The sequence below is a fragment of the Myxocyprinus asiaticus genome, chromosome 17 (assembly GCF_019703515.2).
Source record: "Myxocyprinus asiaticus isolate MX2 ecotype Aquarium Trade chromosome 17, UBuf_Myxa_2, whole genome shotgun sequence".
NCBI lineage: Eukaryota > Metazoa > Chordata > Actinopteri > Cypriniformes > Catostomidae > Myxocyprinus > Myxocyprinus asiaticus.
Window position 1 is genome coordinate 18,458,905 of NC_059360.1, and position 25,412 is coordinate 18,484,316.

The 25,412-nt window shown below is 41.1% G+C and overlaps 1 protein-coding gene across 10 annotated transcripts in view; it reads left to right on the forward strand.

Moving 5' to 3' along the window:
* Positions 1–25,412, forward strand: part of LOC127455032 (DNA (cytosine-5)-methyltransferase 3A-like) — a 115,849-nt gene that overhangs the window by 33,679 nt on the left and 56,758 nt on the right. For 2 of the 10 annotated variants that reach the window (XM_051722574.1, XM_051722576.1), the window contains exon 2: positions 15,676–15,832. The exons of the other annotated variants lie outside the window; for them this stretch is intronic. The gene's annotated coding sequence lies outside the window, so the exon portion shown is untranslated. The remainder of the gene's footprint in view (positions 1–15,675; positions 15,833–25,412) is intronic. 10 annotated transcript variants of the gene reach the window in all.

Below are 25,412 nucleotides of genomic sequence, written 5' to 3' on the forward strand. Positions count from 1 at the left end.
ACCATAATCCCCCCTCCACCAAACTTCACAGTTGGCACAATGCAGTCAGACAAGTACCGTTCTCCTGGCAACCGCCAAACCCAGACTCATCTATCAGATTGCCAGATGGAGAAGCGTGATTCGTCACTCCAGAGAACGCGTCTCCACTGCTCTAGAGTCCAGTGGCGGCGTGCTTTACACCACTGCATCCGACGCTTTGCCTTGCACTTGGTGATGTATGGCTTGGATGCAGCTGCTCGGCCATGGAAACCCATTCCATGAAGCTCTCTACGCACTGTTCTTGAGCTAATCTGAAGGCCACATGAACTTTGGAGGTCTGTAGCGATTGACTCTGCAGAAAGTTGGCGACCTCTGCGCACTATGCGCCTCAGCATCCGCTGACCCCGCTCTGTCATTTTACGTGGCCTACCACTCCGTGGCTGAGTTGCTGTCATTCCCAATCGCTTCCACTTTGTTATAATACCACTGACAGTTGACTGTGGAATATTTAGTAGCAAGGAAATTTCACGACTGGACTTGTTGCACAGGTGGCATCCTATCACAGTACCACGCTGGAATTCACTGAGCTCCTGAGAGCGGCCCATTCTTTCACAAATGTTTGTAGAAGCAGTCTGCATGCCTAGGTGCTTCATTTTATACACCTGTGGCCATGGAAGTGATTGGAACACCTGAATTCAATTATTTGGATGGGTGAGCAAATACTTTTGGCAATATAGTGTATTTTGCTATTGCATATTTTAATATTATATTATATTATATTATATTATATTATATTATGTTGACTGGGTTCAAAATAAACACAGTGTAAATGTAAAATGGACCAAGACTAAAGTTGACCAACAAGATATTTAAGTATTTGGAAATATTTTTATATTTAAAATATAATTTTCATGTCATTCATTCAAGTTTATAAAGCCTTAAAAGGAAATGATATATCCTTATTTTATTATATGATTCCCAGTTAAATTGGAATAAATGATTTAAGGTGCGTGAAGCACACATACACCTTAAGAAGTATGACAATTAATTGTAAAAGCCCTAAAACAGACAATTAATCATCATAATCTTGATTATTTTTTTGACAATTAATCATCAGCCAAATTTAATTATTGTGACAGTCCTGATAATCTGCTATTTTTAAACAATCGGCTAATGTTCTGTAGTGCAGACAATTGCTTTTATCGGCCTATAACAACAATTGGCTGATGCATCGGGGCATCACTATTAATATGGGTGGCGCACCTAAGAGGCCTAAGAATAGTATGCAATTCCGAACATAGCTCTTTTGTTTCTTTGCACACAGATGAATATAAACATTTAGTCTCTCCAGTGTGGTGCCATTGTCAATTATTAGACTCACTCTTTCTCTCTCTCTCTCTCCCATTCCCTGCTGCTGGGTCAGCCATTGACCTTGAGGAGAGCAGTAAGTGAAGTCTGGGTTTACAATGCTGTCTTCTGGCAACCTGCCCTGATTATGTGCAGTGCATGGGGAGACAGCAGGTCTGTGTTATGGCCACTCTCTCAGTGGGGGTCGTGCAAGGTGGATAGCATCATGCCCAGTATTGTATACTTACTTAGAATACTATCAAGTCTAGACACTGCACTCAAAGTACTTTGATTATTCGGTATATTATGCTATATAACAGTGCTATAAAGAGGTGTTCACACTGACAGCAATTAAATCATTGTAGGTTGCCAAGGTGTTGCACTGTTGGTCGCTAGTAGGCCTACTCATCTGTCTTGATTGTCTGCACTTCATTTGGACACATTTTACTATGAAAATAAACATAAGAAAAAGACCAATTGCAATTCGTTATGCAAATATTATGATTACGTCATCGTTATCATTTAGATTTTGAATGGTGAACATTCTATAAGTCTAAGTGAGATTTTCAGTCTATTTACTTAAATGTCTTAAAATGTATGAAGTTTGCAAAAAAACTAAAATAGATAACAAACCTAATGCTGAAATCATCTACTTAACAAAGTTTGAATGAAAGTTAATGTCTCTACAGTATGTTAAGCGGTTTCAGGTAGAATGTAACACCATGTCATCGATGTGTTTTCAGCGTCATTATTCTGTCCTCATTAAAAAACAGATGTGACTTCACTGTGGATGTGGCTACCCACTGCGAAGCAACAGAAATAGCCACCAAGCGTGATTTTTTTACGTTTCCTGAAAGATTAAAAATGAAGATATAGGATTTATCACTTTATTGTATTGTGCCTGGTTTGGACATGTTGTTAGATAAAATAATGATACACAGAAACTGAAATCACAACAATACTGTATTGATAAAGACTTGATTAAAGAGCACTTTTTACCATTAAGGTACTTTTTAATGTTCTTGAAAAATAGTATTGATTAATTGGACACAGTGGTCCAGTTTTACAGGCTAAAAGAGGGCCTTGGGTCCTGATCAGCATGTAGGAGCAGATCACACTTTTTGCATAATGCCGGTCTGTTTTGCCAAGCACAGGACATTCCATTGAACACAGACCAACAACAAAGCTGCCCTACAGTGAGCCAAGCACTCTATCTGCCAAGACCTCGTTAACACTATCCAAACTCTAATCAATACTAATCACAAAGAGATAATCACACCTATAAGTGGTTTGTCTGTCATTAATTGAATCCCACCAAAGATTTTATTGATTTTTGTACTCCATACAGTAATAATACAGTACAGTAAAACCACATATTTTTAAATTTGACTAGTTGGTGGGTTGCTTAAATGACTAGTAAACAAATTAGTCTTCAGGAAGCCCTGTAATATTAGGCTGGTTTTTATTTCACCTGACCCTGATCTGACATTTTTCTTAGGGGGTAGTTAACAGCTAGACAGAGTGCAACTTAAGCCCAGTGTACACATCATGACTTGCATTTGGCACCCGGCGACTCACAGTCTGGTTTTCCATCCTGCTGGTGCGCACACTATACGACTGATTGCAGACTGGTTGTATCAACTACACAACCTTTCATCCCCGACTGAAGCTCCCCGACTGTACACCTGGTATTAAGATGTGTTTTGGGTGATCTGATCACAAGTGTACAAGCAAGACACATCACTGTTACACCTGATCATCTCTTTTGACTACTTGTTTGGATTTCGAGGTGAGAGTCTCTGATTTTATGAGGACATACCTCAATCATCACGTCAGAGTGTATTTTACTGAATGATAAAGCACAAAAACAAGAAGAAAAAGAGAGCGCTAATAACCGGTGCAGATTTTCTCTTAATTACAAGCAAACATCACGTTTAGAGCAGAATTATTAGTTATCGTAGTGCAGTACCTGTAACTGAGCTTTTAATGTGCATACTTTGCATATACAGTACATTCAGAAAGTATTCAGACCCCTTAATTTTTTTCACATTTTGTTATGTTGCATCCTAAATGCTTTAAATTATTATTTTTTTCACATCAATCTACACTCCATACCCCATAATGACAAAGCAAAAACCAGATTTTTGCAAATGTATGCAGACTTTGAAAATTTATTAAAAAGAAAAAACTGAAATATCACATTGACATAAGTATTCAGACCCTTAACTCAGTGCATAGTTGAAGCACCTTTGGCAGCGATTACAGCCTCAAGTCTTTTTGGGTATGACGCGACAAGCTTTGCACCCCTGGATTTGGGGGTTTTCTGCCATTCTTCTCTGCAGATCCTCTCAAGCTCTGTCAGGTTGGATGGGGACCATTGTTGGACAGCCATTTCCAGGTCTCTCCAGAGATGTTCGATTGGATTCAAGTCCGGGCTCTGGCTGTGCCACTCATTGACAGAGTTGTCCCCAAGCCACTCTTGCTTTGTCTTGGCTGTGTGCTCAGGGTCATTGTCCTGTTGGAAGGTGAACCTTTTGCCCAGTCTGAGGTCCTGAGCGCTCTGGACCAGGTTTTCATTAAGGATATCTCTGTATTTTGCTGCGTTCAGCTTTCCTTCAACCCTGATCAGTTCCTCAGTCCTTGCTGCTGAAAAACACCCCCACAGCATGATGCTACCACCACCATGTTTCACCGTTGGAATGGTATTGCGCATTTGATGAGCGGTGCCTGTTTTCCTCCAAACATGATGCTTGGAATTGAACCTTCAATGCAGATTACATTTTTTAGTAGCCTTCCCCAGATCTGTACATCGACACAATCCTGTCTCTGAGATCTGCAGGCAGTTCCTTTGACCTCAGGGCTTGGTTTTTGCTCTGATATGCATTTGCAGCTGTGAGATCTTATGTAGACAGGTGTGTGCCTTTCCAAATCATGTCCAATCAATTGAATTTGCCACAGGTGGACTCCAATCAAACTGTAGAAACATCTCAAAGATGATCCTGAGAAATGAGATGCACCTGAGCTAAATTTCAAGTATCATAGCAAAGGGTCTGAATACTTATGTCAATGTGATATTTCAGTTTTTTTCTTTTTAATAAATTTGCAAAGTTATCAAAAATCTGCTTTGTCATTAAGGGATATGAAGTGAAAAAAATAATTTAAAGCATTTAGCATAAGGCTACAACATAAAAAAATGTGACATAATGAAGGGGTCTGAATACTTTCTGAATGCACTGTATGTGTCCCTGTTGTGCATGTTCATGCATTGTTTTGTTTTTACATTTTCAGATTGTATGCTTATTTCCCTTTAAATCCACACTTAACAGGAAAAAACGAAATCTATTACAGCTGTCTTATTCGCCGTTTCAAACGGATCACTCAAAATGCATCTTTAAATTAAGATAACGAAATTAATTCACAAACTCGCAGTTTATTCTTGATAACATGTCAACAAACATATTCACGCATGTTTTCGTGCTTATTTGCGCTTATTTGCAAAGGAAAAAATATAAACAGCTGAAAATAATAAAGACAGTGGGTAGGGAGGTGTGGGTAATGTTTTATTTTATTTTCAAAGTATTTTTGTCTCTTTCTACCAATACCTTGCTCTCCTTTTTCAAAAGACATGAAAAACTTTCTTATGCTTATTTTGCGCTAATTTATAAAGGAAAAAATTAAGAAAAACAGCTGAAAATAATTAAGTCAGAGAGTTGGGAGATGTGGGTGATGTTTTATTTTATTTTCGAATTATTTTTTGTCTCCTGTTTCCTAATAACTTGCCCTCATCTTGCGCTCTCTCTGTATTTCATTGGCTGTAGCTCATTGTCGGTCTCTCGCTTGTCGGGACAGTGCGCACACCTGATGACAAGACGTATAGATATCAAGCTGGTTTGAAATCCTTTGTAGCATCTGGGACTAGTCTCACTATGTTGCAGGAATGCGCACACTACAAGACAGTTGTTCGTGAGATCTGAGACTTCTCGACGCAGACCAGTCCTCGATTCAATATATCAAAGGAGACAAGCTTGAGTTATGTAGTGTACACTTGGCTTTAATAGAACAGAATGCATCCCAGGCATTTTTCTTTTTCAGATTAACTATTTTTTATTGATTCACATAAATGAACACCATAAAACAAAACATATATACACAGAATCAATAACCCCCACTATTACCCCTCCCAATCCCACCCTGACCCCAATAACATCACAGTGGTCTCAAATGATATAGACACACACACGCACAAAAAATAAATAAATAAATAAAATAAAAAATAAATAGATAAATAAACATAAAAAATATATAATAATAATAATAATCACATATCCATAAATTACATATACCCGCCCCATTTCTCCACGAACATGCCGTACCTCCCCATTCTTCTAAATGCCCCTTCCTCAAAGGCCGCCATCCTTTCCATCTCCGAGCACCACTCCTGAAAAGAGGGTGCTCCAGCTGACCTCCAGCCCTTCAAAATTATCTGGCTGGTGAACATGACACTGGTTAAGACCCAACTCTTTATGTGTCTGTTTTCAATGTCGATGACCGCCCCATCGCCCAAGATACAGAGTCTGGGGCAAAATGATACCCAAATATCTAATACATCGCACACTAGACTCTGAACCTTAAACCAAAACTCCTGGATCTCAACACACCCCCAAAAGACATGGGTAATGTCTCCTTCCTCTGATTGGCATCGCCAGCAGGTGGGTGTGTCTTTAAGACCAAGCCTATACAATTTAGGTCCAGTAGAACCAATGTGAAATCTTGAATTGCATAAGGTGCACCCTTGCATCTCTAGATGCAGTTTTGACGTTTTTTAGAATCCTAGCGCACTCTCCCTCCTCCAATTCCAAGTTTAAATCTTTCTCCCATAATCTCTTGATAGTGGTTGAGGCTTCGTCCCCCAGACACTGAATTAACAAGGAGTAATACACTGATGCCTCATGACCTTTTCCAAAAGCAGTAATCACCACTCTCATAGTATCTGCTGCTTTAGGGGGGTGTATGCTATTCCCAAAAATAGTACAGAGCAAGTGGCGTGGCTGTAGATACCTAAAAAACTGAGATCTGGGGATCCCAAAATGTTGAACCAAATTTTCAAAGGATATCAACACACTACTCTCATAGAGGTCACCGAGTGTAGTAACCCCACTCACGATCCACTCTGACCAGCAGAAAGGGGACTTATTAATGCATAGTTTGGGGTTTAGCCATAAGCTCGAGGCAACATTTAGATAAATATCCGAATTAAACACTCTGGACACTTTTATCCATACCGAGCGCAAATGCAATGAAAAAAACGGGGTGATAGAAAGGCTTTGCAATGGCAAAATAGGGGCAAGAAATTCCTGTTCAATACAGAACCAGGGAGGGGCTTTTTCAGGTGGAAGTGACCAATGAGCCAAATATCTGAGACTGAACGCATAATAATAAAACAAAATCTTGGGTAGGCCTAGCCCACCTTTCTCAATCGGCCTATGCAGTTTACTAAAATGTAATCTGGGGCGCTTACCATTCCAAATGAAAGACTTCGCTATGCCCTCAAATTGCTTGAAATAAGAGAGGGGGACTGTAGCAGTTTGTTGAATTTTGGAATACAGTTCATTCTAATAACATTAATCTTCCCAATCATCGATAAATGTAATGAAGCCCACCTGCCCACATCGCTCGAAAACCTTTTTATTAAGAGGTCAAAATGAACTCTAACTAATCAGACAAATTTGCTGGGAATAAAATACCCAAATGCTTAATGCCCTGTTTGGGCCACTGGAAGGCGCCTGGCTGGAAGGCCGTTACTGGACAGTACGATGTCAGAGACAAAGATTCGGATTTAGACCAATTGACTTTGTATCCTGAGAACTTGGAAAAGGAATTAATAATTCTGTGGAGGCAAGGCATAGATCTAGTAGGGTCAGAGACGAATAATAAAATATCATCTGTGTAAAACAGAAGCTTATGTGCCACACCTCCCGCCACCATCCCTGGAAAATCATCTTCCTTTCTTATCGCGGCTGCTAATGGTTCCAGGGCAAAACAGAACAGTAATGGGGAAAGAGGGCAACCCTGCCAGGTGCCCCTATCCAGAGTAAAATAATCTGAAATTAATCCATTTGTTTGTACCACCACTACTTGGTGTCTATAAAGTAACTTAATCCATCCAATAAATGTACTGCCGAACCCATACATTTCCAAAATCTTAAAAAATAATCTCATTCTACCATATCAAACACCTTTTCGGCATCAAGTGAGATGGCAGTGACCAGAGTCTGATCATTTACCACTGAACACATGATATTGATGAAACGCCTAATGTTATCAGAAGAGCTGCGGCCCCAGATAAACCCCACCTGATCTGTATGTATAAGAGATGTCATAACTTTACTTAATCGGTTAGCTAAAATTTTTGACAACATTTTTACATCTAGCTGGATCAGGGAAATTGGACGGTAACTCTTACACTGGCTTGGATCTTTGTCCTATTTAAGAATCAGACTGATCCGGGCTTGTGTCATGGTTGGCGGAAGCTTTCCATTCTTTAATGATTCCATGTAAACTTCTATCAAAAGTGGAGCCAGTTCTGTAGCATAAGATCTAAATAAAATTCAGCAGCAAACCCATCTAGCCCCAGAACCTTGCCTGTAGGCAAGGCCTTAATTACGTCGCCTAGCTCCTCCAAGTTTCTCTCAGAATCAAGATAATTTTTTTGCTCAGTCGTCAATTTAGGGAGTTCTAATGGATCCACAAAGTTTCTAATATCTTCATCAGTAGACGAAGACGTGGAACTATAAAGATAAAGATAGAACTCTTTAAAGGCATTATTAATATCAATGGCCAAGGTAAAAATTTCACCACCAGCAGATTTCACTGAGGGAATGGTAGAAAAGGACTCTCTTTGCTTTATATATCTAGCCAAAAGCTTCCCTACTTTGTCCCCCGACTCAAAGTATGACTGTCTTGCCCTGAATAACCAAAACTCCACTTTCTGTGACAAAATAGTATTATATATGTATTTCAATCAGGTCAATTCTCTGAGGCCATCAGACGACATTCGGCGCTTCAGCTCTGCCTCGGCACTTTTAATATTCCCTTCCAACTCCACGAGTTCTCGTGCTTTGGATTTTTTGATGAATGAGACATACTGTATGATCCGACCCCTAAGAACTGCCTTAAGTGCCTCCCAAGACATGCCCACAAAAGATACTGAGGACCAGTTGGTCTCCATATAGACATTGATTTCAGCCTTTAACATTTGTTGGAAATCAGGATTTTGCAAAAGGGATACATTAAATGCCAGCTGTATGATTTCATTTTCTCCATATGTGGCAACACCTCTAAACTCACCAGGGCGTGATCTGAGATGCTTCAAATTGAGCAGTCAACTACAGATGAAATGATGGACTTAGATATAAAAAAAGTCTATTCTATAATAAAAAAAAGAATGTATAGTCCCTCCCAGATGGGGTCAAAAGTCTCCAAAAAGATTTTTATACATCTTGTGAAGTGTCAGCGTTGCTTTAGGGAGCTTACACACTTTTGTTTCACTATAAACAAGGACTGAGTCCATCAATAGATTAAAGTCTCCTCCCAATATTATATCATGAGAGGTGCCAGCGGCTTGCAACATCCCTTCAAGATCTATAAAAAAGCCCTGATCATCAGTGTTAGGTGCGTAAATATTAGCCAAAATCAACATTTGCCCCTGAATTTCAGTATATAATGATATACTGAAATAATGACTCTTCCTAATTTATCTTTAATCTTTTTGAGACATTTGAATTATAGATGTTTACTTATCAATATAATGACTCCCCTGCTCTTAATTGATCCAGCACTAAAGAAAACATGTTCACCCCATATCTTCCCAAATTTTTCAACTTCCTGCAGGGAAAGATACATTTCTTTAAGAAACACTATATCATATTTCTTGCGTTTAAGAAAAGAAATAACTTTCCTTCTTTTTATGAAGTGCCCCAACCCATTCACATTCCACATGGAGAAAGTCAATCCACTCATGTTAACATCTGACATTTTGACATATTAGAAAAAATAGATTGTGTGTCAAAAATAAAATTATAATGACCACATTCTCCATTAGTGCAACAATCAAACCCCGAACTTCCCCCTGAACCAAACAAACAGAAAAAAGAAAAACGTGCGCATTAACCCCGTGCACGAGAGCGGCAACCGGCGTCCAAAAAGTTAATGTATGCCTACGAGAGTCCCCGCGACAACTTTGCCGTCGGATTGCTCAAGTTCGGTGTTTCAATACAAATTTTGTGAGAGAGAATTACATAATAGAAAATACTCTGTAAAACAAACTCTAGCCAATAGGCAGAATAAACACAAAGTACGTGTAGATTCATTCCCAGAACTGTATCCAAGGTGTGTTCCTCCACAAAACCAACTCCAGCCTCTAGTGGAACCAGCAAAAAAAAAAAAGGGGGCCTTTCAGTTTCCTCGGACAGTCAAACGAATGTTCAGTGAGCCGGCTGTTTATTAGTGCCGCAGATATCCTAATTCTTCCAATGTCCTGTGAAAATACTCCACAAAACAAACTCCAGGCCACAGGAGGCATAGGCACAAAGAATGAGCAAATTCATCCACAACTGTCCCGAAGGAGTGTTATTCCACAAAACAAACTCCAGCCACTAGGCGGAACCAACACAAAAAGAAACAAACAAACAAAAAAAAGTGCCCAGCTTCTTCAGACAGTCAAGAGTATGTACAGTGAGACAGCTCACTCATGGGTCCACGTGAGAAACACCAAATGGCTAACTCACCCCACTGACTCTATGTAAGATAATGCTTGCTGGGGACATATAAATACTTTGCGGCCATTCTTAGTATCTATTCTCAGTTTGGCCAGAATCATCAGTGCAAAAGCGAACTTCCGTTGATGTAAGTGTTTCTTGCATTCCTTGAATTGATCATGTTTCTTTCTTGTCGAATTCGCAAAGTCTGGGAACAAGAAAATGCTGTGATTCTTCCAAGAAAGCTTTCCTTTGCTCCTCGCGCAACATGAGATCTTTATCAGATGATCTCAGAAATTTGGCCAGAATTGATGCCTGTCTCCCTCAGCGGATCTGCGAGCCAGGACTCTGTGAGCTTGCTCAATTTCCAGCTTATGGCCTGTTATGTCGAGCAGACTCGGGAAGAGCTCGTCTAGGAATTTCACCATATCTCTGCCTTCTTCATGCTCAGGAATTCCAACAATTCGGATGTTTATGACATAAAAATGATTAAAAACTAGCAAAGTGTGTGTGTGTGTGTGTGGGATGGGGCTGGGTAGCTCAGTGGTAAAAGATGATGGCTACCACCCCTGGAGTTTGCTAGTTCGAATCCCAGGGCGTACTGAGTGACTCCAACCAGGTCCATTAAGCAACCAAATTGGCCCAGTTGCTAGGGAGGGTAGAGTCACATGGGGTAACGTCCTCGTGATCGCTATAATGTGGTTCGTTCTCGGTGGGGCGCATGGTGAGTTGAGCGTGGATGCCGCGGTGGATGGCGTGAAGCCTCCACATGCGCTATGTATCCGTGGCGGCACGCTCAACAAGCCACGTGATAAGATGCGCGGGTTGACGATCTCAGACGCAGAGGCAGCTGGGATTCGTCCTCCGCCACCCGGACTGAGGGGAACCATTACGTGACCACGAGGACTTAAAAAGCACATTGGGAATTGGGCATTCCAAATTGGGAGAAAATGGAAAAAAAAAAAAAACTGGCAAAGTGCACAGAGCTTGCCATTCACACGTGTGCTTCTCGCATGGTGTCACGTGACTCTCCCCGGGATGCATTTTTAAAGTTGTACTATTTTTAAATTTACAAATCATCTTAAAAACATTAATTTACTCTCAAAAACAGTGCAAGATGTGACACAATGGCTAAAAGTGTCCATCTGAATGTGTACAGCTATAGCAAAGATGCATAAAAGGGGATGATTTTAAATACTTTTTTAGAGGGTGCTGTCAGCATGCTAAAAATATCAGAACTTCATAAAAATTTAGAAAAATTCACTTATCGATCACTAGTTGGTTGCTGAACGACTAGTCTATAAGTTGACGATCATCACCCATCCATTTATAGAATAGTCAAAAGGATTAGTCCAGCTGTGAATGACAGTAATTTAGCTGATGGTGGTGCCCATGTGGTTTTAATGGCTTTTACCGGAAGGATTTCAGTTCAGTGAAGAGGAACTGAATGCACGGAACACGCAGGCTGGCATGTGCTCAAACTGGCGTGCTTGAGGCTTGATTGGCAGAGTGTGCCAACCTTTTGAACCATGAACCTTTTTCTCACCACACCATTGCATTACATATTCCTGTTGAGCGACGTATGTAGAAAGGAAAAGTCAGAGTTGGGAATTCACTAAGAATACATTTCGGCCACTGATAGTGTGGTTTATTTGCAAATGCTGTCTGTGTTGTTTTAGCACCCGATTCACTAAAGGAATTATGCAAATCATGTAACAGCCCTAACAGACAAATATTTGAATGCAATTTTCACAGCACAATTCTCCCACGATCTTGTGAGACCCTTCTGAGTTTCTTTTGGGGATATAGCATATTAAAGCCATCTGGCTTACTGTACTGGGACAGACACCTGTATCGACTCTTTAAAGTGATGAAAGTGCACTCAACTATACCCTCTTCTCCATCATTTGATCATAATTTTAATGAATTACTGCTGCAAATACAAAATGTACACAACTTTTAATAAAATTCAGTTTATTTCTGTTGGTGGTTATAGTGCAACGTTCGTTGTGGCAAGCAAATACTGCTGACTTTTATGAAAATGGCACATTTTATAGCGTGTGTTCGCTAAAAAGAATGACAGTTACTCCATTTAAATATGATGCAGTGCTATTTCAATGCAGATAGGGGCTGGTTAAAGGAGAGGATTTGTACATGCTGTAAATGTGAAGAGGGCTCTTGGGTCAAGGCCTTTTGTTTTGGCTGGGTGTGTGTGGTACTTCACTGGCAGGCTTTTGCTGGCTTTTGTGCAAAAAGCTCTCAGGTTTTGCCTACGGCCTCTCAATGCTCAAGTGTTGTGTCTGGATGGTGGAGCACTGATAGACTTCAAACAGCTCTCTTCCCTTCTTTTAGCAAGTTATTAAAATGAGTGCTGACTACTTCTGATGGCTTCAGGTCATTATGGAGACCCATCATGAAATATGGTTATACCATGGGCTCAGAATCACAGAATGCCAATCAGCATGTATTAAATCCCTCTGAAAGTTTACCCAAGTTCCCCTAATCATTGGTTATCCATCTTAAATTAGGTATTTTCGGTTGACTTGTGTTCGTTTTTTCATTAAGTTTCAGAATTCAGGATCTTTTGTGCATAAGAGTTTTTAGGATATATCTTGTCCCTTTTCCATCAGATGGTTAAATTTGGATTTTTGCCATAGCATGTAATATTAAGTGTACGTCTTGTTTGCGAATTCAAGTCAAGTCATTTTTATTTGTATAGTGCTGTTCACAACACACATAGTTTCAAAGCAGCTTTACAGAATATCATGCTTTAAAAGAAAATTAAACCGTAATATCTATAAAGTCTTAGAGTCATCACTGTGTAATTGTAAATTGTGTATAAAATAAATAGTTAAATAATTATTGTATTTAGAACCCCAGTGAGCAAGAAGAAGGCGACTGTGGCAAGTAACACAAAACTCCATAAGATGTTGGTTAATGGAGAAAAAAAAACCTTGGGAGAAACCAGGCTCAACTGTGGGGGCCAGTTCTCCTCTGACTAAACAGCATGAATATAATGCCAATATTAGTTAGTTGTGTACAGTGCAAGTCATGGTTTAAAATTGGTAAACTAAGTACTTGTTAAGGGCCAGTGTATAAACAAAGATTTTGAATGAACTGTAACATTTATAACTAATGTCTTTGAAGTCCATCCTGGATTAACTGCAGAAGTTTACACAGATGCAATTGTCCTTGTTAGTTGGCTGATGAAGGGTTTTGTTGGCAGTTAATTGAAAGTCTATGTTAGGGGTGTGCAGAGGAGCCATTATCTGTATTTGTATCTGTATCTGTTCATATGACAGAATTATTTGTATCTGTCTCTGTATTCAAATAGAATCGGGTGTGGGTGGGGCTTAAACCGGAAGTGCGTCAAAACTAAATGAAATAAACATTTTTAAGTATTACTCTTACATTTATAGGTTCTATAATTAAAATATGCCTTGTATTTTCCTTTTCATAATAATAGCCTAATAATAATAATAATAATAATAATAATAATATACAATTATTATTTTAAGAAATATTATTATTATTTATTTATTTTTCTTACCAGATTAAGCTGAATTTGTAGGCTACATTAACTGTGGAATATGTTGTGGTTTCTCCTGGTATTTCAGAAATTAATATCTGTATGAAACAGAATTTTCATTTGTCTGTGCATGTATAACAACATTATTCTGGAGGCAAGAGGTGTCAAGTAAAATATGAACAGTCAAGCACATATTTTTGCAGTTAATAATAAATACAAATTCAAACATTAAAATAACTTAAAATAAAATCAACATAGCCTACAAACACGTGAAAGACCCATAAGTCTATCAGGAATTTTCATGATAGGACACCATTATTTAGTTAAATAATAATAATGTTAAATTTATATAGCGCCTTACCAGAGTTTCTTCGTTTTACATTAGGAGGAATATTCCTAATAGACTAATACTCTATGGAGCATGTAAACCTTTATGGAGCATTTTAATTTTTTCGGAATAAAGTCTTAACCAGTTAAATAACCTTAATCACTGATGTGGATCTAAAGATGGTCAGCTTTAAGAGACGGATAGACGAGCTCCGAAGTGAAATCATCATTTCAGGTCAGGAATTTAACATCACTCTCAGGTTTAGGCTATAAATAAAATACATGAGAAACACATGTGAATTATGTGATGCATTAACATAGACATTTTAAGAAGTGGAAAGTGTATATGATGTCGTATCATAGTTAATGTTACACTTGATAAGCTCCAGACGTGCACAATTAACAGAGACCGCAAATGGAGTTGAGACCGCGCCCATCCAATCTGAAATCACAACATGTGCATTTTCGTTCATAAGTTTTATGCATTAGAAATATTGGCTGCACAGATTCATAAATACGTTGTAATTTTGGAAATGTTTATTTAAAATGTCGCTTTACCCTTGTGCTTTTTGGATAATCAGTCAAACAAATATTTTTTATATTATTCGGATGAATCTGTTATTTGTTTTGAAGTCATTATCCGTGCCTTTCCAAATAAGGTATTCGGCCTCGGGCACATCTCTAGTCTATGTATTCCATTTCAAGAGTGTAGTCCATCAATAAACAAAGATGATGCAGGCAGAGATCAATGAGGTGCATCGCAGTTCAACCGGCAGGTAATTTCGGTGAGGTTCGGTGGGGTCCATCCTAAGTCCAAGATTCAGGCAGTGGCATATGAAGTATCTGATGTCTTACAGTTGGAGTTGGCATCAGTTCATCCTCCGAAGTCCATCGTAAAAGGCTGAAGTGATGTTTGGCTAGCACCGGCTGTAGTTTGTCGTCATCACTCAGTGACACGTAGCAGTGGAGTCCAACACCATGCAGGAACGGAGCTGGAAATGGCCGGCTCTGGTAACCTATGAATCCCGAGCTCGAGACAGGGAAACAAATAGTATAATATTAGCATAGATGTCATTCAATTTATTGCATTGTTATAGATTATGAGAAATGTTTCTGAGAAATGTTTCTGGTTCCAGCAGACCTAACTAAAGCAGTCTAATTTTGAATTGATGGATAAATTAGGTGTATGCCTGGCTAAATAGATTCTTTAGTCTAGACTTCTTGTGGTTTACTCAGCAGATAGCCGCAATCTTCATAATTTAGAGATTAGCTGTTCAATAATCCCATTACTGAACAAAACAATGTACAAAATAAGATGAGAACAGTGTAAGGAAGGCTAACAAAGTTGGCAAATGTAATAACTCCTGCAGATGACACCAGCAATTCTGTGTTTATCTTAAGCTTGACTGACTGAATTCAATGATAGTTAGCTGACTGGTCGTGTCCACGACATCGTTGCTCCATTCACTGCCACTTTTAGTTAGGTCCTTCTTATGGTCCCTGTTCTCACTTTACATTTTTTTTCAATTTGTTTATGATTTAGTCAATCGTCTGATTGAAGCCGTGCATCATTTCTTGCCGTATCTCCTCATAGACTCTTTTTTTCCTTTACGATTTCTAGTTTATCTTTAATCTCCGTAGAAGACCATTTCGCAAGTATCGCTCATTTCCTCTGTGTTTCCTGAACGATTCTGATGTCTGACATTTTCGTGTTTTTTTTTTTTATTGTTGTTATAGAGTAAAGGAGTACTCCTTGCTGCAGACGGTAGCTACTGTTGTTGTTTGGAAAACTTTACCTGGTGAAGAAACATCTGCACCCTGACATAATCGGTTCCTGCGTTGAGACCAGCTAGCTTTTAGTGCCGGAGTTGTTAACTTATTTGGTAGTAGAATGGTGAGTGTGTTTTTAGAAATGAATGAATCATGAATCATCATTATAGACCTGCTAGTGTTTCAGGTCACTGGTAATCGTTGCCCCTGGCTAACCTCGGCCTACCCTGCTAAACTCAGCCAAAACAAAGCTGTTAAGGAATTAACTAAACTCAGCAAAAAAAGAAACATCCTTTTTTCAGGACATTGTATTTAAAAGATAATTTTGTAAAAATCCAAATAACTTTAAAGTTCTTTATTGTATTGAACTTAATTAATGAACATGCATCTGTGGAACGGTCATTAAGTCATTAACAGCTTTCAGACAGTAGGCAATTAAGGTCACAGTTATAAAAACTTAGGACACTAAACAGATCTTTCTACTGATTCTGAAAAACACCAAAAGAAATATGCCCAGGGTCCCTGCTCATCTGCATGAACATGCATTAGGCATGCTGCATGGAGGCATGAGGACTGCAGATGTGGCCAGGGCAATAAATTGCAATGTCCGTACTGTGAGACGCCTAAGACAGCACTTCAGGGAGACAGGAAGAACAGCTGATCGTCCTCGCAGTGGCAGAGCATGTGTAACAACACCTGCACAGGATCGGTACATCCGAAAATCACACCTGCAGGACAGGTACAGGATGGCAACAACAACTGCCCGAGTTACACCAGGAACGCACAATTCCTCCATCAGTGCTCAGACTGTCCGCAATAGGCTGAGAGAGGCTGGACTGAGGGCTTGTAGGCCTGTTGTAATGCAGGTCCTTACCAGACATCATCGGCAACAATGTCGCCTATGGGCACAAACCCACCTTCACTGGCCCAGACAGGACTGGCAAAAAGTGCTCTTCACTGATGAGTCACGGTTTTGTCTCACCAGGGGTGATGGTCGGACTCACGTTTATCGTCGAAGGAATGAGCATTACACCGAAGCCTGTACTCTGGAGCGGGATCGATTTGGAGGTGGAGGGTCCGTCATGGTCTGGGGCAGTGTGTCACAGCATCATCGGACTGAGCTTGTTGTCATTGCAGGCAATCTTAACGCTGTGCATTACAGGGAAGACATCCTCCTCCCTCATGTTGATATGACCCTCCAGCATGACAATCCCATCAGCCATACTGCTCGTTCTGTGTGTGATTTCCTGCAAGACAGGAATGTCAGTGTTCTGCCATGGCCAGGGAAGAATCCAGATCTCAATCCCATTGAGCACGTCTGGGACCTGTTGGATCGGAAGGTGAGGGCTAGGGCCATTCCCCCCAGAAATGTCCGTAAACTTGCAAGTGCCTTGGTTGAAGAGTGGGGAAACATCTCACAGCAAGAACTGGCAAATCTGGTGCAGTCCATGAGGAGGAGATGCACTGCAGTACTTAATAGAGCTGGTGGCCACACAAGATACTGACTGTAACTTTTGATTTTGACACCCCCCCCCCACCCCCTTATCTTAGTTGTTGAATCTTTATATGTTCATACAAATATTTACACATGTTAAGTTTGCTGAAAATAAAAGCAGTTGACAGTGAGAGGACGTTTCTTTTTTTGCTGAGTTTACATCTTTTTGTGTGTGAAAACATCAGGAGAATAAATCAATGCCTGGGCAAAAAGAGGAGTCAGAACTTTTCAAGAATTTGGGGAGGAATCATTGTGATGCTGTGGAATGTTTGGAAGATTAACTGTGCTTGGTGTGTAAAGCGAAAGTAGCTTGTCAAAATCAGTGTTTGGAAAGTTATTCCAACAAAGTGATCAGTTACGACTAATTGTTTTTTCTCTAGAAAATAAAGGGAATTGTTTTACTAATGAATCTGTCTGAACAGTAATCACATTACTAATTTCTTACAAATTCATTTTAAAATCTTAAAAATCCAACATTTACCAGATGGGCAATACAAGTAGCCTATTATTCATAAATCCTGAATCAAACAATAAATCAATGTTGAGTAATGCTTAGATACAATAAAGTATCAAGTAAACCAGAGTAGCACATACTCTAGATTACCATGAACATACAACCTCAAAAGGATACGCTGCTCCTGACAGGTCACTAAGAAAATTTTACAAGTCACTGGAAAAAAAGGTTCCTCATTATAATGATTATTACAATTAAAGAATGTGAAAAGCCAGAGACACAAGCCAACCCTGTATGTTTCTATTTAACAGGAGCATACTGTCCACTGTGCAATGTAATCTCAGGTAGAGAATTTGATGTTTGAATAAACCTAGTATTCCTGTGTGATAAAGTTGAGTTCTTGGCAATGGAGGAGTCAGGAGACAACGAAGCAATTCACAGGTAAATCTCTTTAATTTGTTGCTGTCCGTAATATAAACGTAACTCCACTGTGTGATGAAAGCACTTTCTAACAATAGACAGCCTCTCTCTCTCTCTCTGGATGTCGTGCTTCCTAGTCACTCTCTCTCCCACACTGACGCTCTGGCGTGCCTTTTCAGGTCTCCCTCCGCCAACACTATAATTAGAGTACTCACAATCCAGGTGACGAGCCTTACTGCTCTCCCTCTCCCGCAGACCGACACATGACCATGGCCCCCACCGACTCAGACCAGGGCAACATACGGCCTGCCTACTCCCCCCCCCATTTCTGGTGAGAAATTCAACCACAACCATCTGTGCCCCCGGTCTGTGGACCACCTCGAATTTAAAGGGCTGAAGAGCCAGGTACCAATGGGTGATCTGTGCGTTAGTATCCTTCATGTGGTGGAGCCATTGCAGAGGAGCGTGATCGGAACAGAGGGTGAAGTCCCACCCCAACAGGTAGTAGCGAAGGGTAACAACAGCCCACTTAATCGCAAGACACTCCTCGATGGTACTGTACTTTGTCTCCCTGAAGGAGAGCTTCCGACTAATAAACAGCACTGGCTGTTCCTCCCCTCCCACCTCCTGCAAGAGCACTGCCTCCAGCCCCCTGTCAGATGCATCAGTCTGCAAAATAAAGGGGAGAGAGAAGTCAGGAGCATGTAAAAGTGGCCCCCCACAAAGTGCAGACTTTACCTTCAGGAAAGCCTGTTGGCATGACTGTGTCCACTGGACCGGATCAGGGGCCCCCTTTTTAGTAAGGTCAGTCAGCGGGCTGGTGACATCAGAGTAACTAGGCACAAACCTCCGGTAATAGCCAGCCAACCCCAAAAACTGCCTTACCTCCTTTTTGGTCTTGGACATCGGGCAGGCTGCGATCGCTGCGATTTTGTTAACCTGTGGACGCACCTGCCCGTGACCTAAGTGGAACCCCAGATACCTAACTTCCACTTCTTCGGGTTTGCTGTGAGTCCTGCCTGTCGCAGCGCTCTCAGGACAGTCCTCAGATGTTGCATATGCCGCCACCAGTCATTACTATAAATTATAATATCGTCTCGATATGCAGCAGCATATGCTGTATGCGGTCTGAGGATCTTGTCCATGAGGCGCTGAAACGTGGCTGAGGCTCCGAACAAACTGAACAAAAGAATCATGAATTGGTGTAATCCGAACATTATGGAAAAATACATTTTTTCTCGGGATATTGGAGTTAAAGGGATCTGCCAATAACCCTTAGTCAAGTCCAGCGTTGAGTAAAATTGAGCGCCCCAACTGATCGAGTAACTCGGCAATTCACAGCATTTGATGAGCGTCAAATTTGGACACCATGTTCACTTTCCGGTAGTCAACACAGAACCAAACAGAGCCGTCGCTCTTCAGTACCAGAACTACCAGGCTGGCCCAATCACTGTGCAACTCTTGTATTACGCCCATTTCAAGCATTGCATCTAATTTTTCCTGAACAATCTATTTCTTGTGTTCAGGAAGATGATAGGGGCGACTATGAACCACCACCCCTGGGGTGGTCTCAATATGGTGCTCTACAAGGTTTGTGCGACCGGGAAGGTGCGAAAACACGTTTGTGAATTCCGTTTGCAACCGGGCAATGTCTGTAAGATTCAATGGTGAGAGGTGGTCTCCACAAGGGACCGGGGTGAACGAATTTGGTTTGGGAGTCACCTCCGGCCCGATCTCCACCCTCTCCGGAACTGCCATCGCCAAGGCTACAGGCACTGCCTCCCTCCATGGTTTGAGGAGGTTGAGGTGGTAGATTTGACGTGCCCCTCCCTGATCCGTTCGCCTAACCTCGTAATCGAGATCTCCAACTCGTCTTGTGACCTCAAAGGGTCCTTGCCACTTGACAAGTAATTTGTAGCTCGAAATGGGCAGCAATACAAGCACTTTATCTCCCTGTGTGAATTTGCGTAGTCGAGTGCCCCTGTCGTACAGTCAGCATTGCTGATCTTGCGCTTGGAGCAAATTCTCCTGTGTTACCTTCCCCAAAGTGTGGAGTTTTGCTCTAAGCTCAAGAAAGTATCGAATTTGTTTTTTGCTATTTGAAGGTCCTTCCTCCCAAGCTTCCCGTATGACGTAGAGCACACCACGCGGCCGCCGCCTGTACAGTAGCTTGAATGGGGAAAACCCTGTGGAGTCTTGTGGGACCTCTCATACTGCAAACAACAGGGGTTCAAGCCACTTATCCCAAATTTAGCGTCTTTGTGTACAAACTTACGAATCATTTTTTCAAGGTCTTATTAAATCGTTCGACCAACCTGTCAGTTTGCGGGTGATAAACGCTGGTACGAATCGATTTAATGCCTAATAATTCATACAGTTCGCATAGTGTACGTGACATGAATGTTGTGCCTTTGACAGTGATGGTTTCCTTTGGAATCCCCACTCGGGAGATAATTTTGAAGAGTGCCTCCACAACACTAGGTGCTGAGATGTTGTGTAGAGGCACTGCTTCCAGATATCGCATTGCATAGTCCACCAGAACTAATACAAAGCGATGGCCACATGCAGTCCGCTCTAATGGCCCGACGAGGTCCATGCAATTCTCTTGAAGGGAACATTGATCAACAGCAGAGGGTGCAATGGCGCTTTTGTGGTGGCTGGTGGATTCACCAGCTGACATTCACGGCACGCCACACACCATTTGTATACGTCGCCGTGAATGCCCAGCCAAAAGAAACGGGCCATTATATGGTTCAAAGTCTTTTCGTGACCTAAGTGGCCAGCCATTGGTTTATAGTGAGCTGCCTGGAAGAGTGTTTCCCGACAGTTCTTTGGTACTAATAGCTGAGTTGTATGTTCTTTGGTCTGAGTGTCCTACGTTACTCGATACAACTGCTCTTTAATAATAGAAAAGTATGGATATGTGAGCACAACAGGCTGGAGCTCTTGACCATCAATTACTTTCACTTGGTCTAAGGCGTGCTTGAGGGACTCATCGTGTGATTACTCCAGAGGGAAATCCCCTCAGGGAAGCCCCTGAGTATGGGAATTCCCTCATCTGCATCATCATTATGCAGAGCAGTCATCGGCGGCCCTGGCACCGCCTCTCCAGCCATAGCGTCACATGTCACACACTGCGGCACCACTTTGCAGGACCCATCCACACACATTACCCTCAATACATTTTTAAAACCAGGCCAATTGGTTCCCAGAATTAGTGGATGGGTGAGTTGGGAATTAACCACGGCCTCGACTCTATGCTTTTTTTCCTGAATCGTATCTCAGTGGTAACCACCGGATACTTGTGAATGTTACCATGCACACACATCACCCTCACCCATTTATTCTTATCCAATGTCCTGCCTTGCACCAAGCGTTGGTGGATAGAGGTTTGAGAACAATCCGAATCCACCAAAGCTTGATGTGTATCCCCTTTTACCTTTACCGGTATCCGATACACCCCCGCCAGATCGGGGGTGGCCTTCGGAGCATCAGAGATCCATATCAGTGTCCCACCTCCATTACCGGACACTGATCATGGCAGTGCCCGACTTTCCCACAGCTCTGACAGACCAGCCCAGGCTTTCCTACCACACTCATGGTGGTGGTCTCGCCAACCTGGGGAGGAGAGCGGAGAGATACAGGGGGAGCAGGAGGGACGGACAAGGGGAGGAGTTTGGGTGGGGCTCCTCCCCTCTTCTGGGAAGCCGGAACAGGGTGGAACTGGGAGGGACGAGTGGGGGAGGGGGGGAGAATGGGACACTGGGAAGGGAGAGAGAGAAGAGAGAAAAAAAGACACTGCTTTGCTGTCTCCTGGAAACGCCGCCATGAAGTCCTCTGGCAGTTGGATGGCATCCTCCAGCGATGCTGGCCGGTGGCACTGGACCCACTCCGACATTCCTCGGGGAAGCTGGGAGATGAACTGCTCCAGTACCATCAGATCTACGATGTCCACGCAGCGTGGGTTCCCTCGGCCAGTAACCATTTCTGGAAGGCATCCCGGAGCTGTTGTGCAAAGGCAAACAGGTGGCCATGCCTCTCGAAGCTCAGCTATCTGAAGTGCTGGCGACTCTGCTCGGGGCTACGACCAACCCGTTGCTGGATGACTTTTCTCAGGTGTTGGTAATCAAGGAGGCTGGCGGCGGGGAGTTGTTGTGTAGCTAGCTGCGCCTCCCTGGAGAGTAAGGGCACTAAGCAGGCTGCCCACTGGTCGGGAGGCCACCTCCATACCTCAGTGGTTCTCTCGAATAGATCAAGGAAGGCCTCTGGATCATCATTTGGACCCATCTTCATCAGGGTCACGAGTGGGGTGGGCTCCGGGGGGGTCATAGCACCAGCCCCCTTCCTGACAATCAGGCTCTGGAACATGTGCCGGTCCTCCGCTTGTGCCTAGAGTAGGGCTTGGAACCGTTGTTCCAGCTCTAGGCGTAACTCCATGAGGGCTTGGTGTTGGTCTTGCTGGATGCTGGTGAGGGACTTCATATCTTCGTCCAGCGGTGTAGACTCCATAACTGTGTTATCCTTCAAAGTCGGGTTTTCGGCACCACTGTGATGAAGTTGAGTTCTTGGCAAAGCGGCCTAAGGTAAGAACAGATTAAATTTTTTTAGATATTTTGGGTTTACAGCAGCAGTGATCGGCGCATAAAAGAGACAATTATACTTGGTCTTACAGAAATCATATTTCACTTTGTGATTCTTTTGAAAAATCAAAATAAACTGCTATTTGAAAGACGTTTATAGTCATATTAATATTTCTACCACATTACCTCTAGGTGGCTCTTATTTGCATGGATGTTTTCAGGACTTATTTTATGTGATTATTATTTTGTTATCTAAAAGTTCAGATTCAAAGCTTTCAAACGATACCACATATGCCTGACTTATGTATCCGGGGACATTTTCGCGACATAGTGACCCCTTTTGAACCCGCCGGCAACAAAATTTTTTTACATAACTTAAACAACTCATGTAAAATGACAAATTTAAGATGAGCAGAAGCCTCTGCCAAATGGTTGTTCAGCAACGCGCAAGTTGTATGTGGCAATCCTACTATAGTTTGCGTTTATTTTAGCACCTTTCCGCAAATTAGGTTGGACTTCTGGGCAAATGTCACTTTCAAGGAGGCTGGCAGTGGGGAGTTGTTGTGCTGCTAGCTGCATCTCCCTGGAGAGTAAGGGCACTAAACGGGCTGCCCATTGGTCGGGAGGCCACCTCCATACCTCAGCGGTTCTCTCGAATAGTTTTATAATGTTTATAAAGTGAACTTTTCAGATCATTCCTATACTTGTGGCTACAATAATGAATCACAGAGCTTGTTGGTCAGTTTCAATATCACTGTATTTCTATAATCATGTCTTTCACTTTTCAGTGTTGTGACAGTCCTTGATAACATGTTCTACCTCAGAATATCATGATATTTCCTGTTGTTTGTGGTTTTGAAAGCTGCTGACCATGGCTGAAACCGATTTATTGGAACCTCTGATATGCTGTCAATGGGAATATTGCTATTGTCTGAAAGCATTTATTGATATACAGACTCTAATGACCTTCCATTTTGTGGTAACTGCACAGTCTTTTTCAGAGTATTGTAATTATTTGTTGTTGATTAATATTTTGCTTCAGAAGACTGATTTTTCTTCACTCTTTTACATTGCAGGTGTTACAAAATTTACAGACATACAGAAAGTGAAACGGGAAAGTTATAAAGAGTACATTTGGAATCAGAATACTCTTAATATGAAAATATTTACAAAATATAATTCACAAATGCTTTACTAATTCACATTCACAAAATACAATGAATCATATACTCATAAACTGTATTTTTGTTAATGTGTGTACATTTACTTATTAATTGTTAATTGTACATTTTCAAATTGATGCACATTTGTGGGTTGCCTTGGATTTATGTGTAGATGTTTTGAGACAGGAGCTTGTCTTTAGCCAGTCAGATGTCACATTTTCAATCCAGCCGAACTCTACGAATCAAGTAGTGCCTTATTTTGATTTAAGATGTTAATAGCATTTAAACTGTAATTTTTACATGCCACAAACAATGAAACAACTATTTAGAACATGTTTCACATAAGCCCTGTGGCATTTTCATGGTAAATATTAAGTAACCCATTAAGGCTTGTTGATAGTGTTTTACTGACATTGATATTCTCGTTCTGAAATTCTCTTTTATTTGGCAATATGTCTTACCTGCCCTCAAGCTTAAACTGTCTTTCTTTCTGCTTGTCTTTGCTTCTCACTTAAATTATTTAAACCTTTTTTCAAGTACAATACTATGCACATAAATGAGAATCATTTATTTTTGCTCAAAGCTGTTTCAAGCAGGCAGCATGAAGAGGCCTTGTAAAATTATTCTCTTGGTCCAAAATATCTGGAAGGTCTGATAGATTTGACTGCAAAAATATTTTTCTTAATGAGTATTTTTTTATTTTTTTTATCCTCTTTCCAGGAAAAATATCTAAACCTACTAACCTAAGCGAAACTGTAAAAAAAAAAAAAAAAAAAAGACTTGTTATTAGAGGACATATCTTAAAGGTGCACTCAGTAACTTTTGTCTTTGTGTCAACTTGGATTTACAGTGACACCTAGCAGCTTGGATGCAGCATCATTTAAAATCAATAGTTTTCAATATCAGATTCCATTATAGAAATTTAGTATTCACAGTCAGTCATGATTACTTTAATCAATGAGTGAAAGTGTCAAATAACAGGACGGTTACTGAGATTAAACGAGTAGTATTCGGCTGGTCATGTGATTCTAACATGGCAGCCCCCTTGTGTGGACCCTCTCCATGTAGAATAAAACAGCTTTTATAAGGTTACTGATATGACTGGAGTCTTCATTTTAATGTGAGTGGTCATGATTTCCTACATATTTTGCAAAATTACAATTCATGTCTTTAGGAGTTCAACTTCTTTTTTTCCGATTAACATTTTTTATTGATTTGTACATATAACAAAGAAAAACAAAACATTTATACACTGAATCAATATTTAAGCCCCACAGTTTGTTGAATTGTGGAATACAGTTCATTCTAATAACATTAATCTTCCCAATCATCGATAAATGTAATGAAGTCCACCTGCCCACATTGCTCGAAAACCTTTTTATTAAGAGGTCAAAAATTTAACAATCAGACAAATTTGCTGGGAATAAAATGCCCAAATACATAACGCCCTGTTTGGGCCACTGGAAGGCGCCCAGCTGAAAACCCGTTACTGGGCAGTATGCTGTCAGAGCCAAAGCTTCGGATTTAGACCAATTGACTCTGTATCCTGAGAATTTAGAAAAGGAATGAATTATTCTGTGGAGGCAAGACAT